The sequence below is a fragment of the Python bivittatus genome, unplaced genomic scaffold (genome assembly GCF_059951505.1).
Source record: "Python bivittatus isolate LINGU-HERP-01145 unplaced genomic scaffold, Pbiv_v1 ctg000020_np1212, whole genome shotgun sequence".
Taxonomy (NCBI): domain Eukaryota; kingdom Metazoa; phylum Chordata; class Lepidosauria; order Squamata; family Pythonidae; genus Python; species Python bivittatus.
In genome coordinates this window covers 114,438,076-114,454,961 of record NW_028277030.1, presented here as the reverse complement: position 1 = coordinate 114,454,961, position 16,886 = coordinate 114,438,076, and positions in this window count along the sequence as shown.

Sequence of the window (16,886 nt, the reverse complement as noted above, 5' to 3'; positions counted from 1 at the left end):
TGGGTGGCTCATAATACACCAGAGAATATAAAATACAATATAACAAAAAAAAAAAACCCAACCCCCCCAAAAAAACCAAAAAAACCACATTATTAATTTGTTATGCCTTCTAAACAAGCTAAACAGATCTGACAACCATGCTTTGAGTGACCAAACTGGAACTAGTGAAATCACAAATGTCATCTGATGTTTGGTTTATACACCAATTGTACATTCTGAAAGCACTGGTACATTCCTGAACACAAATAGAATTTAGTTTTGCTTTCCTAATCTGAAAATTGTTTAAGTGTATCTGTATGTTGTTAGTTGGGCCCATTGAAGACTTACCATCCAAGTTGTTCCAGTAAAACCCTCCCTCCTGCTACCCTCTTTCCGATAACACAAAATGAACTAATTTTTACACTGAGACTTCTAGCATGGAGAGGCTTGACAGAACACATAAACCTGCCTTCTGGAAGAGTCTTGTCAAAGAACAATGCACAACACATGGTTTACATAAGCCATATTGTGATTTCTTTGGTTTGGGCTTAGCATGCTGAGCAAACTTAGCAAACTGTATTTTGTAAAACATGGTTTATAGTTTAGTATATTGTGTGAACTCAGTCAATAGCAGTTATTCAAAAACACATGGCTTAGTGTATATGTGAACCCAGTTCATTGTTGAAATAAACCATAAACAAAGAAAAATACACAGAGACACAGACATAAAAATGTATATATCAATGCAAATTATTACATACTTCTTTGCATGCTTACCAAACAGGATATCCACTTCTCAAATAATGTGCTAATTTTCAAACATCGCTAATTAGAACTATGCTGATCTTCACCATAGCACATAAATCAGAGATTGAAGGAACATGATGGTGAAGCCATTAATTTCTAACATTGTGATCTACAATGATATATAAGGTAGACAACCACATGTTTCCTTATATAAACAAATGATTAAACATTTTGTATGCCGTGTTTGGTTCTCTGTTAATCTGTGATGAGGCCATTATGTCTATTTCACTAATACTAATCAGCAGTGCTAATTCTGTCTTTTGGCATTTAAAAGTTAGCCTAATTAGGGCTTAATCCTGTGCACAACAAAATTTTGACCTTGGCGAGACCTTGGAGAGAAGTCACCATGAGTAATCTTTACTTCCAGGCAAGTACATTTCCAAGCATGAAAGTGACTGACTGATGAAACTCTACTTTGTTATTATGACCTCTTTGTTACCATAAAATATGCATGTGGTTGTAGAATAAGAATAAGGAGTATAACTCAAACAATACAATGAAGACAATTTTTAAAATATATATTTTTATACAGTTAGAAGAACCATACAAATACACACAAACATAGTATTACGAGCTCAGCATATGTGTGGAAAATCTCCAGTATGTTCAACATGTTCCAAATGACTCCACTACCAAGAAGTGGATTAGTGCTTAATATATACCAAAAAATTTCTACATCAGTGTATACAATTGTAAAATTATTCCAGAAGATAATGAGATTTTTATTAAACAGTTGCAGTTGGTCATGATGACTAGGAATTATGAGAGGTACAGCCTGATTTTTTTAAAAAATGGAAGTTTTACAAGCCGTCATCAACAGTGAGTTTAATTAGCAAGTTTTGAATATAGGCATTTCTAGTCATTATTTCAATAAAAATGGAAAATCATGTTTGTTGCTGAAGCAGATGGAAAGGATTGACTGAACTCTGATACATTGAGATTCCCTAGTGATATTGCAAAATATCTTCCTTAGGTCCAATTTTATTTTAATGCAGACTTTCTCCTGGCAGTCTGCCCAGATGTTGTGAAGCAGTTAATCCAGCTCAAGATTAATCTGAGAATGTAAGAGATGCATCCAAGACCATATAAGGCTTGATTTTGGCCCTTGTGAACTAAACAGCTCTAAATGTTGAGCGCGCAGAAGCTCATGAAGGATGTCAGAATGAGGTTTCACTGTTTTCCAAGTTGAGATAATGCCATTCCTACAAGGCAAGATGATTTTCTTTTAAGACTCTGGTAAGATTTGTAATCATATTTATCAGCCTAAATGATGCATTATGGAGTATGAAAAGTAGCCCCACAATTCTAGGAGGTTGTGTTGATTATTGATAACACCCAGTGTTGAAATCACGATACTTTCATTTCCTATGTGCTGGAGCAGGGTTTCTCAATCTTGACAGCTTGAAGATGTGTGGACTCCAGTTCTCAGAATTCCCCAGCCAGCATGGAATAGAATATTTAATTATATTGCATAATAGTCTACTGATATATCTCAGTCTCCCAGTTCCAAGAGGAATACAATGCATAAGAAGTATCAAGAGATTGGAGGAACCTGGCAAATTAAAGATATTAATGAAGAGTGAAGTGGGTAAGAGATCTAAATCAACCTCACAACTATGGGTGTGAAAGCCATAGAATGGAGAGATAAGGAAACGATGAACCAAAGTCAAGAGTAGGAGACATTCTCTCACCACCTCTGCCACCACCAACTGGCATCTTCCACTGTTTCCAAGTTTTAGCATCTGGAGAAGCTATTACCAGCTTCAATCCATCAAGTGTTTCTAGATCCAGATTTACTTCAATATTTAATTCCAAAAACTAAGAGTATGCAGGGAATCTGAATCCATGCTGAGGACCTACAATTTTAGAAGTAGCAGAATATTTAACATAAGGCTACCCTTTCCAACACCCCCCTCCCGCCTCGCTTGTAATGGGTTGGCTGCCTCTTGGCTATGATTGCAGGGCAGCTTGAAGCAGCTGGCAAGCAACTATTAGCATAACAAAGAATGGTATTATAGCATTGTTCTATACACTTGTGAGCCTTCAAAATATCTTGATGTTCATGTGCGTTTTACACACAGTTAAATTCCCTTTAGAACTGGGCAAGTTTAAAATGTGGTTTTGGACATCCATGGGAGAAAAATTATAGCTTTGTAACTTTGCCCCAATTTTACATGGATATATTATCTTTTGCAATATCTGCAGATCGTTGTCACATCCCCACCAACCCCTCATTACAGATGTAGTGCTGTATGCGTCTGAATAGATCCTTTCCTTGTGCTTTAACTTGAAGGCTTCTTACACAGTAATACATTCCCAAAGCAGAGTCAGTACTCAGGATGAGACTTAAGACACAACATACACAGTTTTGGAAGAACTGCAGCATAAATATAAAGGTGCATACTGTACATTCATTTCTTGCTTCTGAGGATGAATCCTTGATCACAGTTTAGATTTAGTGACACTTTAAAATGGCTGAAGATATCCCTTTTCATGGGCAAACTCCCATGATCTATCCAATCTCTTTCCCAATCCATGCCCTCCATGAATATTTCCTTCTCTCTGCTAGTTAGCACTGACCACAGGATTAGTATTGGCTAGTATGGAGTCACAGAGACTCCAAAAACTTAGGCATAAATGGCTTTATATTTGAAGGATCTCCTGCCAAGTCCTTTTGGGAAAACCCCTTTCCCTTGGTGGGACAGTAGCAATTATCTGATCAGCCACCCCTTTGTTTTCCCACAGTGTACCTGATGTGGCATTTCTCCAAGGCACTGTGGGTAATCGTATGCTTCTTAGGCATGTTACAGATACAGTCCCAGTTTCTCATGCCTGAAAGTAAAAAGATCATGAAATTGTACAGTCAGCATCTGTCAGAGTATACACCCAAAGGCCTATCTATATTTATTACACAATTATATGAAATATTCTATATTATGTAGTATTCAAGGTGTCAAACAATAAACTCACGCCCACACTTATGCTGCATAAAAACAGTCAAAATTGCAATTACTGTAGCTCAAATTGAAAAGCCGTGGTTAAAGGAAAAGCCTTGATTCTGTTCCTGAAAGTGGAAAGAATCAGGACTGAACACAGTACCTATGTTGCTTGGGAGCAACGTAGCAGAAGCCCATTTCTTGCATGCTCACCAAATGGATCTAACAAAGTGAAGGCATCTTTAAGACCATATAATCTTAAGTCTTGCCAATGTTTTCATTTGTTATTGTGAACTACATGATCAAACTAGTTTCGTGAGTCTCTTCATTTTATGCGAATACTTTCAACTGTTAGAAATCTTTTGTCCAGTTGTTGTCCTTCATTGGTGCTGTGTGGAAGAATTCTTCTGCATTTTAAAAAATGTTGTATTCAATGTGATGGATAAGAGGTGGCTTTGGATTTTTTAAAAGGATAACCTTCTGGCAAAATTACCATGGATGGAATATGGGTGTCTTGCACTTACCTTACTTAGTTAACCTCCACATATTATGTGTGTGTCCTGTCTTCGTGCAATTAACCCTCTAGAACCTGCAGTCCCTGTGGGTTTACATGCCTTATGAGGGATCTCCTCTCTGTTGTTCCTGTGTGCGTTTGCTTTGATATGCATTTTTACTTGGCTCCCAATCATGGCTCTGCTATGATCTACCATTCCTGGGAAGCAATAGAGTAAGGCATATCTTTGTGGCATTATCAGTGCCCAAGTTCTGACAATAAAGTATAGCCGAGTGCTCTGGAAAATAGGGATCTTTTTCTAAATACTTGCCCAGAAAGCTCATAAATACAGAGCCGACTCCCAATTGCACTGAGACCAGTTCACCCACCATAAGTTTTGAAGGGATTTTTTTTTAAAAAAAGAGTGCTTGTGTTTTAAAACAGATCATTGCACATGGACCAAGCAATTTATTCACCAATTTCAAAGTGATAAGTTCAGACTTTTGACAAGGGCAGTCTGTCCCTTTCCTGGGTGCTTGTAGGCAAGAGAGAGAGGTACCCCTTCCCATTTTGGTTCTGGTTCCACCTACAGCTGACTTTGCCTTTGCCTGTCACCATCAGGCAGCCCTCAGCAGGTTACTTCCACCTTTGGTGTAGAAGCTGCACGAAAACCAGGAATGCAGCATTTGCAGCCGGAGCCAATGTTATCAGAGGAAAGCACCTGGTGAAATGTACACAATGTCAGGACACCACTGTTGACCCCCGAAACTATTAGCTTTTGCTTCTTGTCCTCTTTCCTGCTGTTGCTTGCCTGCTCGCCCTCTTTAATGCATGGCCTACCAGAAGATGCCGAACAGGGCTAGAGTGGCTAATGGATCAGGTGCTGCACCAGGACTGGGGGGAGCAAAATATAATGACTTTTATCCAACTGTGACTGGCAGCTCAATCTACTTGGCAAACTGGTTATTGTAAGGACAAAATTGGAAGAAAAGATGATCACCTGGAGGAAAGGCAGGATATAACTGTAATAAGATTAGGGTTACCAGATATCTGAACAGGCAAAGGAGGAGGAAAGGAGGACACACTAACTGGCATCCATGACAAAAATTACAGTGAAAAACTGCAAAAAAAAAAAAAAAGTACCGTATTTTTCCGACTATAAGACGATACTTTTTTCTAAAATCCTTACCCTAAAAACTGAAGGGCATCTTATTCAAGGAAGTCAGCCAAGAATCGTGGTTGCAAAACTGCCAAACTTTGTTTCTGCAGAGAGGCTTCTTCCTATTGCTAGCCTCCAATCACGAGTGAAATAGCTTGTCTCCCAAACAGACTTCCTCCAATCACGAGCCTGATGTAACTGACGTCAGCTGATGCTGAACAAACCAATTGGAGGAAGGCTGTTTGCAGAGACAAGCTATCTGCAGTTTCACTCGTGCTTGAATGTAATCAGTTAAGCAAAAGAGCCTGGAAATAGAGCTGCAGAGAGACAGTTTGGACCTCCTCCCACCAAGTGTATCAGGTCAATGTTAACTAATTACTAAATAAAAATGTGTCCTGCACTATCTTTAAAATATAGATTTTTAAATTTTGGGCTGGAAAAGTGGAGGTCGTCTTGTACATGGGGGTGTCTTATTGTCGGAAAAATACGGTACTTAGGCCTACATGTAAATGAAATTATTTTTTCCAACATCAGAAAGACTGGTTTTTCAACTTCAATGTTTTTCCTACAAGTTATTTTCAAGTACATATGCTAGCAATAATATAGAATTGACAACATGCTTTTCAAATTTCACAGTAGAAATGTATGATGAGTCATGTGATCTACAGAGATAATAGATTTGAAGGGGTTCTATTGAAACCAACTGCTGGAATCAGGAAATAAATTAAATAATGTGAATCTAGGCTGTTGAATCTGTCAACGGAAAAGGGAAAGAAAGAAGCAGACAACTTACAAGGTCACAATACACAAAAGTTTGAATGACTACTGTTGTGAAAACAATCCCCAAAACAAAGCAAAACAAAACCACCACCCAAGACACTCAAAAAGCCAGACAATATTTGATTTTGAGTGTATGCCTGCCAGACAGGGGACATGAGGATAGAAAAGAGGACATGTCCTCCTTTTGCCAGATATCTTGTAACCCTAAACAAAATCTTCCAGCAGACCCAGACAATCCTGGCCAGGATTAAGAGATACTAGAAGCAAGAGTTCATAGTTGTAGGAGTAATATCCAGAAGGCCATAGGCTTCCAGTCCCTGGTGTAAGTTGTGCTAAGAGTAAGGCAAGTGAGTAAGAGCCACTATCTGTCTTGTTCTTTCCTTTTGGACAGTGTGCAGCCTTGGCCTAGAAGGAAAAGGCAGGTGGACTGAGTGGGACAAGAATGACAAGGAGCAGCCTTGTGCAGGGCATCTTCCCCAAATCTTGAGCCAACATTGTTTTGAAGCAATATTGTTATATTTTTGTCCTGCCTGCAGCTTTTCAAGATACAGGAAGCAATGCCCAAAGGGGAAAAAGGTAGGAACTCTGTTAAGAGGATTGGAAATCATACCTAAAAGAGTAACCAGCCCCCTCCTTTTCCCCCAGACCATCAGCCCTTCTGCATGGAGCTGATGCCTGGTAAGAGAAAGGGGAGATGCCTGAGGCAGGTAAGGGCATGGTGGATAGGGCTACCTGTGAGATCTGCCAGTGGGAGGTGCTGGGCAATGGAAATCTAGGTTATTTTCTGTCAAACCAGTTGCTAAGGGAAATTATACATACCAGGATTTAGAGTCACTGCAGAAAATAAAGAGAGAGCAGCAGAGCAATCAATGGCACAGTTTCCCAAAGCTGATCCTCCCTCGGGTCTTTTGTCTGTCAGAGAGGTTTGCTGCATACAGATGCTACATGCTTTCAGAAGGAGGGATTTAAAACTGAAATCCTCATCTGCAACTTTTCTTGCCTACCCCAGATCGAGAGACCCTGACAGGGCAGAAAAAAAAGTAAATCCCCGATTAGGTGACAGGTACTGTCAGCCGGTCCTCCCACCACCCCTCATGTATGTGTGGCGATGGAGGAAGACTGAGAAAAAGCTATGCCAGCCCTGTGTCATTCATTCCTATTAGATATTCCTGTCAAGCTGAAATATTTTTAACAAAAATATTTAACAAAAATATTAGCTGCTTATATACTGTACAGCACTGAGATAGAATGGAGTTCATAGCACTTGGGATGTGACTAGCCCTTTACAGTAAAATGTAACATTGATTATTAACCAGTATTATGATTAAAGTTCTTGAATACTCGCTTAAAGCTTGTTGATGCCTTGATATAGCTTGTTTTGTAAGCTGTGTTTGAATTCTTTTTGTGGAAAAGTTAGGAATAAATCTCACATATCAATTGCAAACTCCTTTTTTTCTGAGGGATGGTTTACCCACAAAAGCAGTAGTATCTGCAGTGTTGATGAAACCCTCAAGTCTGGGGAGGCATCCCTCCCCAAAGTATTAGGAAAAGACTCACGAAGCAGGGGGGGCAGGGAACCTCAAACAGCTCAGTGTTTGGGAAAGGATGGGAGAGGATGAAACCCAAGAGAAGGAGATAAGAGGGAATGGAGAACTCTGAAAAAAGGCATAGCTGGCAGGTTGGCCAGAACTGTGAGCAGGAACATCTCAACATTTTGTTGCAGGCTCATGTACATTAAACTAAAACCAAGCAATTATGTTTATGTGCATATTTTCAGAACTTAATTTCTGTTCAAGGCTAGCTATTTCACAATGATTTGTCATTTGCTATTTTGCGGGACTGTTAATTCTGCCTGCCCCATCAGATCCAAAACGGTTGGCACATTCCGGGTCCCTTGTATCAAGCAATGCCAGCTAATGGGAACCAAAAAGTGCGCCTTCTCTGTTGGGGCACCTGCTTACTCCCTGAAATTTGATAGTTCGGATCCTGTTGGCTTTTTGAAAGGCACTGAAGACCTGGCTGTTCCCACAAGCTCTGGCCCAGGACGTTGAGGGAGTCAAACTCTGAGTGATATTTATTTTTAGAAGTGCTTTATGGAGTCGAGTGATTGACCTTGGTTGCTAATTGTTTTGTTTTTGAGATTTGATGTTTTTATCTGATATTAACTTATTGTAAGCTGCTCAGAGTAATTTGGAATAGGGCAGCAGGCAGGCAGGCAGGCAGGCAGGCAGGAAGGAATTCTGATTTTGCCCACAGGAAAACTGTGTGTGCTGCCATTTATGAAACATGGCTGTTACTCTGCTGTGAATATCTAGACTTGAACATGCAGTATAAACTTTCGAAGAATTATTGCCTATGCTTTGAATACCTGGCCACGGTTGGTATTTTGCCCATTCCTCACCCACCTTTGCTTCACCCCAGGTTTTGCTCTCCCTTCCCTCCAAATCCTCCCTGAGTCTGCAAAAGCTGCACTTGTCAGGTGGTCTTGGCAACAAATTCCCAGATATAAAGGGTAGACGCTGTTCAGGGACAATCACCTGAGTCAACTAAGGATCAAAAAGCACCCCAAGACAGGAGGCAAACTGTAAAAGGATGCTGGAAGGAATTTGCAAAAAGCTGCTTTGTTTAAGCCTTCTAAACGAGACTGGACAAGAAAGCGAAGAAATACACGTAAGGAACACTTCCGCACCTGCCCTCAGGGAGGGATGGCCTGACCTAATAGCTCTTTTCTAACTTTAATCTCTGTGATCTCGCAGTTAATCATCACCTGTGAAATCCTTGCTCTGAGGGAATGAGAATTTCTCTTGTGGCCAAAACATTCGTTAAATCTTTGTCTAATAAGAGGAGCTTAACGTTCAACAACAAAGAGAGAACTTGGGCATTTTTTTCAGCAAGTTGAAATCATACAGAGTCCCTGAAGTTAAACTCTGCCATTTTATGTTTGATGGGTTAGTCTCATTTTACAATGGAAGCCCTTCCTCATTTCGGTCTCGATGTTTATGGATGCTCTTATGCAGGCGATTTTGAGAAATGAAATAGGGAAAAAATCAGTGTTGGTTCCAGTCTTGAGGACACTCAAAATGCCTTTTACTATGAGATGAATGATGAATGAGCATTGGAAAATGAGGAGTGAAATGATCGGTTCAGTTGATTCAAGTCATAACCCCACCCGCCCACCACACCCCAGTTACAACAGACATGACAGAATGAATCTAGATGCAGAGACTGGAGCAGGATTAGAATGCTGCACTTGGAATATTCTTCTTCCCTTTAGTAATTTATTGTTAAATTCTCTTAATTCCACCAGATTGGATCATAACCTAAAGATCATTATTGAGTTTTGTTTATGTTTGATAGACTGTGTTTGTGTGTCTGTGAGTGAACTTTCAGCTCCAAAGCAGAAGAAGAAATCTAGGGTAAATGTAAAATAATATAAACATCTGATGGATTAGCTGTCTCTTGTCCAGAAACGCCACACCTTGTAATTAGAGAGTCTGTTAGTCTCTGACACAGGAATGTATTGGGTGTGGGCCCTCTCAGATTTACAGGCTTTGGGGTTTATAAAGCAGCCCTTTTGGAGCTGTAGAGTTGATGGGCCTTTGTTTAAACTACAATACTGTTTAGAAACTCTGGCAGTTCCCTGGGAAACGTGGTATCAAGCATTTTCTTGCTAGAAGCCAAGGAAACTTAAATAGACATGTAACAAAAGAGTGCTGCAACTTTCTGAGCCAATCATTTATACTTTTAATGACTCTTGATAACCAAAAGTTATCTGGCCTATATCTTCAAATCTGGGAAAGCAAAATCTGCAGCTAATGGGCATTTTCAGTTCACCCAAACAAAAACTGGACAGTGGTTGTTCATGCTCTGGTTATTAAACTCCCTTTTCTTTACTCTCTTTTTTCTACTGTTAGCCTGATGGCACCTTTTCACTGTACAGTAATAGTACCAAGAGGGTTTAGGCCTACAGTGTGTGTAGCCTTCTTCAATCCAGTGCCTTTCAGATGTGCTGGAAATACTATTTCGGAAATTCCCAGTGTACCTGGATATTTAGCAAAGGCTAGTGAAGCAGGAAGAATAATCAACCTTCTGAATATGTTGGGTTACATGACTTCCAAATATGTTGGGCTTCAACACAACCGAGGAGGCTAAAGAGGATGAGATTTGTTGTTTAGCACATGTGCAGTCCTTGGGGCTCCCTGAGTTTGGCTGTTTTCTTGCAAATGTTTTGTTACCCAGCTAGGTAACATCTTCAGCACTAGAATGGAATGGGGTTTGCTCTCTGTTTATATACTGTGGCATGCCCTGCCAGTGGGGGTGGGGTTTTTTTTCTTCCTTTTCTGGTAGTTCCTTGATTAGGGTATCGTTTACTGCTTGACTGTATGTCTGTGATAATCTTGGTGTTAATCTCTGCTTATCTGGGTGATGATTGCTGGTGAGGAGATGTTCTGGTCTTTTGTTTCCTTTTTATTGTCTCCTTTGAATAGTGTGTAGATGTTGTTTATCTCTATGTGCCTGTTGATGGCTGCCTTGTCTGAATACTAGGCTTCCAGGAATTCCCTCGCACTTTTGGATTTAGCTTGGTCTAAGATGCTGAGAGTTTCCCAGTTGAAACTATGGTTAAGTCTGTCCAGGTGTTGTGAGATTAAGGAGTTTTCATTGTGTCTTCTGACTGCTAGTTGGTGTTCATGGATACACTCTGCTAGGCTTCTGCCTGTCCGTCCACATAGTGGTTGTTGCAGTCCTTACACTGTACATTGTAAATGACACCTGTTTTTTCTTCTTGGGCTACTGGGTCTTTTGGTTTGCTTAAGATGTTTTGGAGGGGTTTAGTTGGTTTGTGTGCTACGGAGATGCCATGTGGTTGTATTAGTCTGTTGGTTGTTTCTGAGACGTTTCTGATGTATGGCAGTGTTATCCTTTTCATAGCTTGTGTTGGTTGTGTTGTAGTAGGTTGTGTGGTCAGGCATTTTTTGATAAAGTTGAATGGATATCCATTTTGTTGGAAGATGTTGTATAGGTGGTCTTTTTCCTTTTTCTGCTGTTCTGGGTTGCTGCAGTGCATTTGTGCTCATTTGAATAATGTTCTTACACAGCTCCTCTTGTGGGAGGTTGGGTTGTTACTTTGGTAATGGAGTACTTGATTAGTGTTTAGCACATCCCCATATTGGGAGGATGAAATTATGTTGTCACTCTACTTACTATGGAAAAGCCACATTATAAGGAAAAATAAAATAATTACTGCCAAAAAGCTTATAGGCCCATAGTGCCCAATAATATATAATGCTGTATACATTACTTTTCTGAAAATTCTGAATGGAGGATTTTTGGCACATTCGTAAAGGTGCAGGTAAGCAGTAAAGGAAAGAAGGATATTAGGGAAATCTTTCCACTTTCAGAAACTCATAATTTAACATTTATAATGGTCAGAGGCAGAGGCTTCTAGATTTTTTTTTAATCGACAACACATTTTCCCCCCTGAGAAAGATGATGAGAGTGCTCCTAGTAATGCCATCTTCTACAGGCATATCTGGGGGAATACATGGCTGCTCCTTTCCAACTCATTTCTGGTACCTTTTTTCCCTAAGTATCAAAAAGAAATTAAGGAAAGGAAGAAGAAAGAAGCTATTGGACCTATCTCACATTGCCCAAATTGGGGAAATTTTGATTGCCCTACTCCAAAAAGTGAATGGCCTTCTATATGTCAAAATCAACTTCTTGTTTAGCTTTAAATGTGTGTCTCAATCAAAACAAAGCAACCCTCCCTACTTTGCCTACAAAGGAAAATAGGAGTATTTCTTTCGGCTTCTCTGCAAAAAAGACTTTTTGCAAAAGCCATTGGTTGTCATCTTGTCAAAAACCTCTTCCATGGTTCTCTGCAAAACCATCCTCATTATGTCACATGGACCAGGATTTCGATGTTCCTCTGATAAAAGGATATGACCCCTGTCCTTTTCTGTATGGAAATCTTGGAATAACTTCTGGGCATTTTTGCTGATCTTGATTTTAACTTCAAGGAATAGAATTTGAAAGTTGAAGAATAACCCACATTGTTGCTACTTTGCCTATCATTTTTGCCTATCATTTTTGCAGATACTTCAAATGTTTGATTTGCAATTTACAGCTTGTAAATTACAGCTACTTACGTTGCAATCCTGTATCCTACATATCCAGGATAGGCCAAACTGAGGTGAATTTGAATTAGCTACTCAGTAGATGTGCATAGGAAGGCCTTGATTATCTCATGATGATACCTAAGTCAGTTTGCTTTTATTTTATTTTAAATTAATTCCTAGAGCTTTGAAGGATGGTTCATTACAGACATTCCCATATGGCTGGTCCACCCAAGAAATACACTTTTATTTTTCTGGCAGGCTTTCTTTATCTTCCTACCATAACTGTATGACACATGAAGATTTAGCAGTTGAAGTTTTCAATGACATTTGTTGTCATGCTGGGAAATGCTTTACCAATTGAATCCATGTCTGTTATATTCCTGCAAAAGATATAGATTTCCTGCTGGGGAAAAAAAAGATGGCAACCCTATACGGCTGTGAATTTTCTGTTGGAAATACACCTTTATCTGCAGAACAGTGTCATGGCCATCTGTTTGAACAGAAGGAATGGAGGCAAATTTTATTGGCTTTGCATTTTAATGGAAACCTATCTAATTCATACTTTCCAAACCAATTAATGAAGTGAAATTGGTTCTCATTTGGTATTCACACTTTGCCAAAGTTTAATGCAGTTGTCCAATTAAAAATGTATATGAAAATTATTTATTTACTTAATATATTTGGGGGCCTCTTTTCATTAAAAATACTGCCAATGGAAATTATTTTTCTACAAATCCATGTATCTGAGAAAATAACATGTACAGAATGCATTATGTATGGGAAATGGGTTGTAAAATGTATAGATGTGCAAAATTGCATTAAAATACAGATTTTAGAGAAAATGTGCATAAAAATGCATATAATTTTATTTTTTAAAAATAAAAAATATGGGCCAAACTAGTTTTACAGGAAGCAGAATGCACAGATTGTGAAATAGACCATGAATTATTGGTTCAAATATACAGGTTAAACTTCAAGAATTTATGGGACAAGGCGTGTCAGTAAATTTGATCTGGAGACCATACAGTTACAATATAAATTCTATGTAAGGAAAATAACCTGTATGCTTAATTTATGCAAAAGAGAACCTGGGGAATTATGGGAAGTGATAAGAAACATTGTGAAACATGAAGAAGAAAACACTTCCCCAAATTTGAAAGGGTAAAAACCCTAAGTGTCTTTCAGAAGAATGTAAAGAGATAGCCAGGAAGGGGCAGAGAATAAAAAGCCTCAGGCAACAAGAAGAACGTGCAATGGATTTGTGCAACAGAACATAACATTTTGGGGCACTTCCACACAGCAGATTTTTCTCTGATGCACCTCCCATCCCTCCCAAACTAATCTAAAGCTGACTTTTGATTGTCTTCACTTCTGCCAGTCTTGAGAAAATGCAAGGAATCCACCAGCCAATTAGTTTCCCTCCTGCTGATCAATGAGAGAGATCAAAACAGGGCTCTCCATTCCATATAGACAAAAACAGTACGGCGAATGCTCTTTATCCATATTTTCAGTACCTATTGCGTGCACTTATTAAGGACTGATATGCTGATAAATGCTGTTTATATAAGCAGGGAAAATCAAGCCTTTTTATAGGGCTCGTGAAACTGACTAGAAACTGGCTAGAAGAATTACCAACTGATACAGTTGCCTGTATTAAAGTTTGGTTGTGGCCTGCCCTGAGGAAGGGCCTGCTAGTGCCCAGGAGGTTGGTGAAGCAACCCAATCTAACCCCATTGCTGCCAAAAAGGAGAAAAAGTCCAGCTTTGCTCCAGCATAGATAAACGTAGATAAACCAACATAGAGCCAGAAAAAAATAGAGTGACACAAAGATTCTGTGTGTGTATGGAGGAAAGCTTTCTTGCACCTGGAGAAAACACTTTTACCAGGACTTAGAATCCCAATGTGTTTTCATAATACTAATAACGTAAATGCCATTACCAGTCTGTTTTATTTACCTCCAGCTTATACATTTTTTCAGAGATATTGAACATTTCAACCTATTCATTTATTTACACTGCTACCATTCTGTTGTCTTTTTGTCTCATTGCTGAGCCTTTATCACAGACTTCATTCTCTTCATCTGCAGTGCAAATGGTAGAATTCACTGGTGGTTTATGAAAGGAAGCTGATGTTCACAAAAAAGCCTGTGAGATGAAATGTTCTCTTTCCTCTCTTCTTCCAATACTACTGAATAAGCACAACCAGCTTTCATGCATCTGAGATTAAGAGTAAAGGATTTTAAGGCTCAATTTTTCAGATAACCTTGAGCCCCGGGAACTCTCATTTTAGAAATCAGATGTTGCTGTCTGTGATAGTAAGAAACCACTGCCTCAGTACTAATAAAACGCTGCTCACAATGGTTTGTGCAAGTCTTCCTCCTCCTCCTTTAAAAACAAGAAGAAGAAGAAATCTGGCTGCAATCTGGCTTGCGTCTTCTGGAGCAAGCGTATGCTTTGTGTGTTCTCGTCTGCATTGAATGCAGATTGATCCTTGTATAATAATTCTGTGGGAAAATCCAGCCCTACCGGCATAACTGATTTGGCATGGCACTCGGCTTTAATTGCTTTCAGGTTTTCCTTGTGAAGGCCAAAAAACTGAAACCCCACATAGCGTTGTGCTGCTTTCCCTCTGCAGATGGAGTCTCTGTGGAATATATGGCTGAAGATTGAAATGTGCACATTGAAATGCAGTGGGAGGCTTTTAAAAGGCCCAGCAGATGTCTGACTGGTGGGCCTCATGGCAAATTAATGTTTTATTAGGCAGATTCTGTTACGAAGCAGGAGCATTTTCACTGGAGCCAGATCTTTCTCAGGCTTGGATGGACTTAGCAGGCCTGAGTTAAGAATGCAGCTTCAACAAGGGCCCGCAAAATAGATCTAACAAGTTGCTTTTTCTCAGCTTTCATTTCATAACTGCAAAGTGGGAATGATAATTACCAGTTGGCCATGTGCTTCTGACAGGGGTAAAGGGCCAGCATAGCTGAAGTCCAGTGTGGTAGAACAGAAATCTGTAGCTAACCATCATTTTTCTTTTTTCTGTATGCATTTATACAGACCAAATAATTTTGCTTTGCTATCCTGTGCACAAGTTTCTGGTGAAATCTCATCTGAACATAGTGGGAATTGTTTTTGGATATGATTTTCCAAATTTAATTTTATTGAACATTCATGTTTTTTTAAAAATCGGACATTAACATCTAAGAGAATTAATATTTACCATTCTCTTTATCCAAACTGTTCACAGATCTAAGAAATAGTGTTGGGCAGCAGTTAAGACATTACAGTATATTATATGACCAGAAAGATACAGATTTTAATTCCCACTCCCTAGTGAAGTTCTCTGAGTGATCTTGTGCCAGTAATTTCAATCTAATCTACATCGCTATGCCACAAGGGAGAAGAAGGGACAAGTTAAGAATGCAAGAAATAAAGATCCTGGGAAACATCCATTTGTACACTTAATAGGATGATTCCTTGGGGATGTTTCACATCAAAGTGGTGTTCTCTTCCTTTCCCCCCATGCCCCCACCCCCATTTGAAGCATTCTGAGCCATTTTCCAAAGTACTGAGTTTTTTCTGCCAGTCACAGAGAAGGTGTAAATTCATTTACACTGGTGTTGGGAATATAGTTGGGGAATGACAGAGTATTAGAGCTCAAGGATACACAATCTACAATCCACCTTTCCCATATTTTCAGATTTAATCTCTTTTTACCTTCCCTGATGATAGCAGCTTCAATACTGGTGAGATAAATAACATTGACCCTCTCTAGTCTTGCTTTACTGGTGTGTGTGTGTGTTCCTAGAAGGAAGGGATGACGAACACTGGGAGTGTATGTGGAGAATATATAATCTCAGCAGGTTCACCCAAGGAATGAAGATCACCCCAACTGCCTAGCTAAAGCGATCTGACACCTATATAATTTGATATTGCATGGAAGAAAGCAGTGGTAAACCATTCCAAGAAAACCACATGGATAGACATTATAAAATGATTGACAATAACATGATGGGCCCCTCAGGTTGGATGGCATTTAACATGCTACTGGGGAAGAGCTGAGGGGTTTTTGGAGAGTTAATGGTGTTTTTGACATGACTAGATGTCTTTGGGATGTCTAGTTGCTGATGGTGTCATGCAAGAAAAGAAAATCCAAAGCTACAAAGATAGAATTACAGTGGGAACACGGAACATAAGAAGCATGAACATGGGAAAGCTGTACATAATGAAATATCAGTGAAATGAAATGGACTAGAACTGTACACTTTCAGTGAGAATATCATTTTGTTTGCTACTTGAAAACAAAGAAGAAAGAGCATTGCTTTCATAGTCAGGAAGGATATAGCAAGGGTAGTACTTGGGCACAATGCTATCAGTGACTGAATAATATCAGTTGGACTTCACAGACAACCCTTTAATATCATGATTATGCTCCAACCACTGATGCAGAACAAATTCAGGTTGATGAGTTTTATGATCAAATTCAATCTGAAATCAACAGAACATGCAAGCAAGATATACTAGTGGAATGCTAAAATTGGAAATAGTAAGGAGGAAAATATAGTTGGACAGTATGGCCTAGAGAACCAAAATGAAGCAGGAAAATGATTTATCAATTTC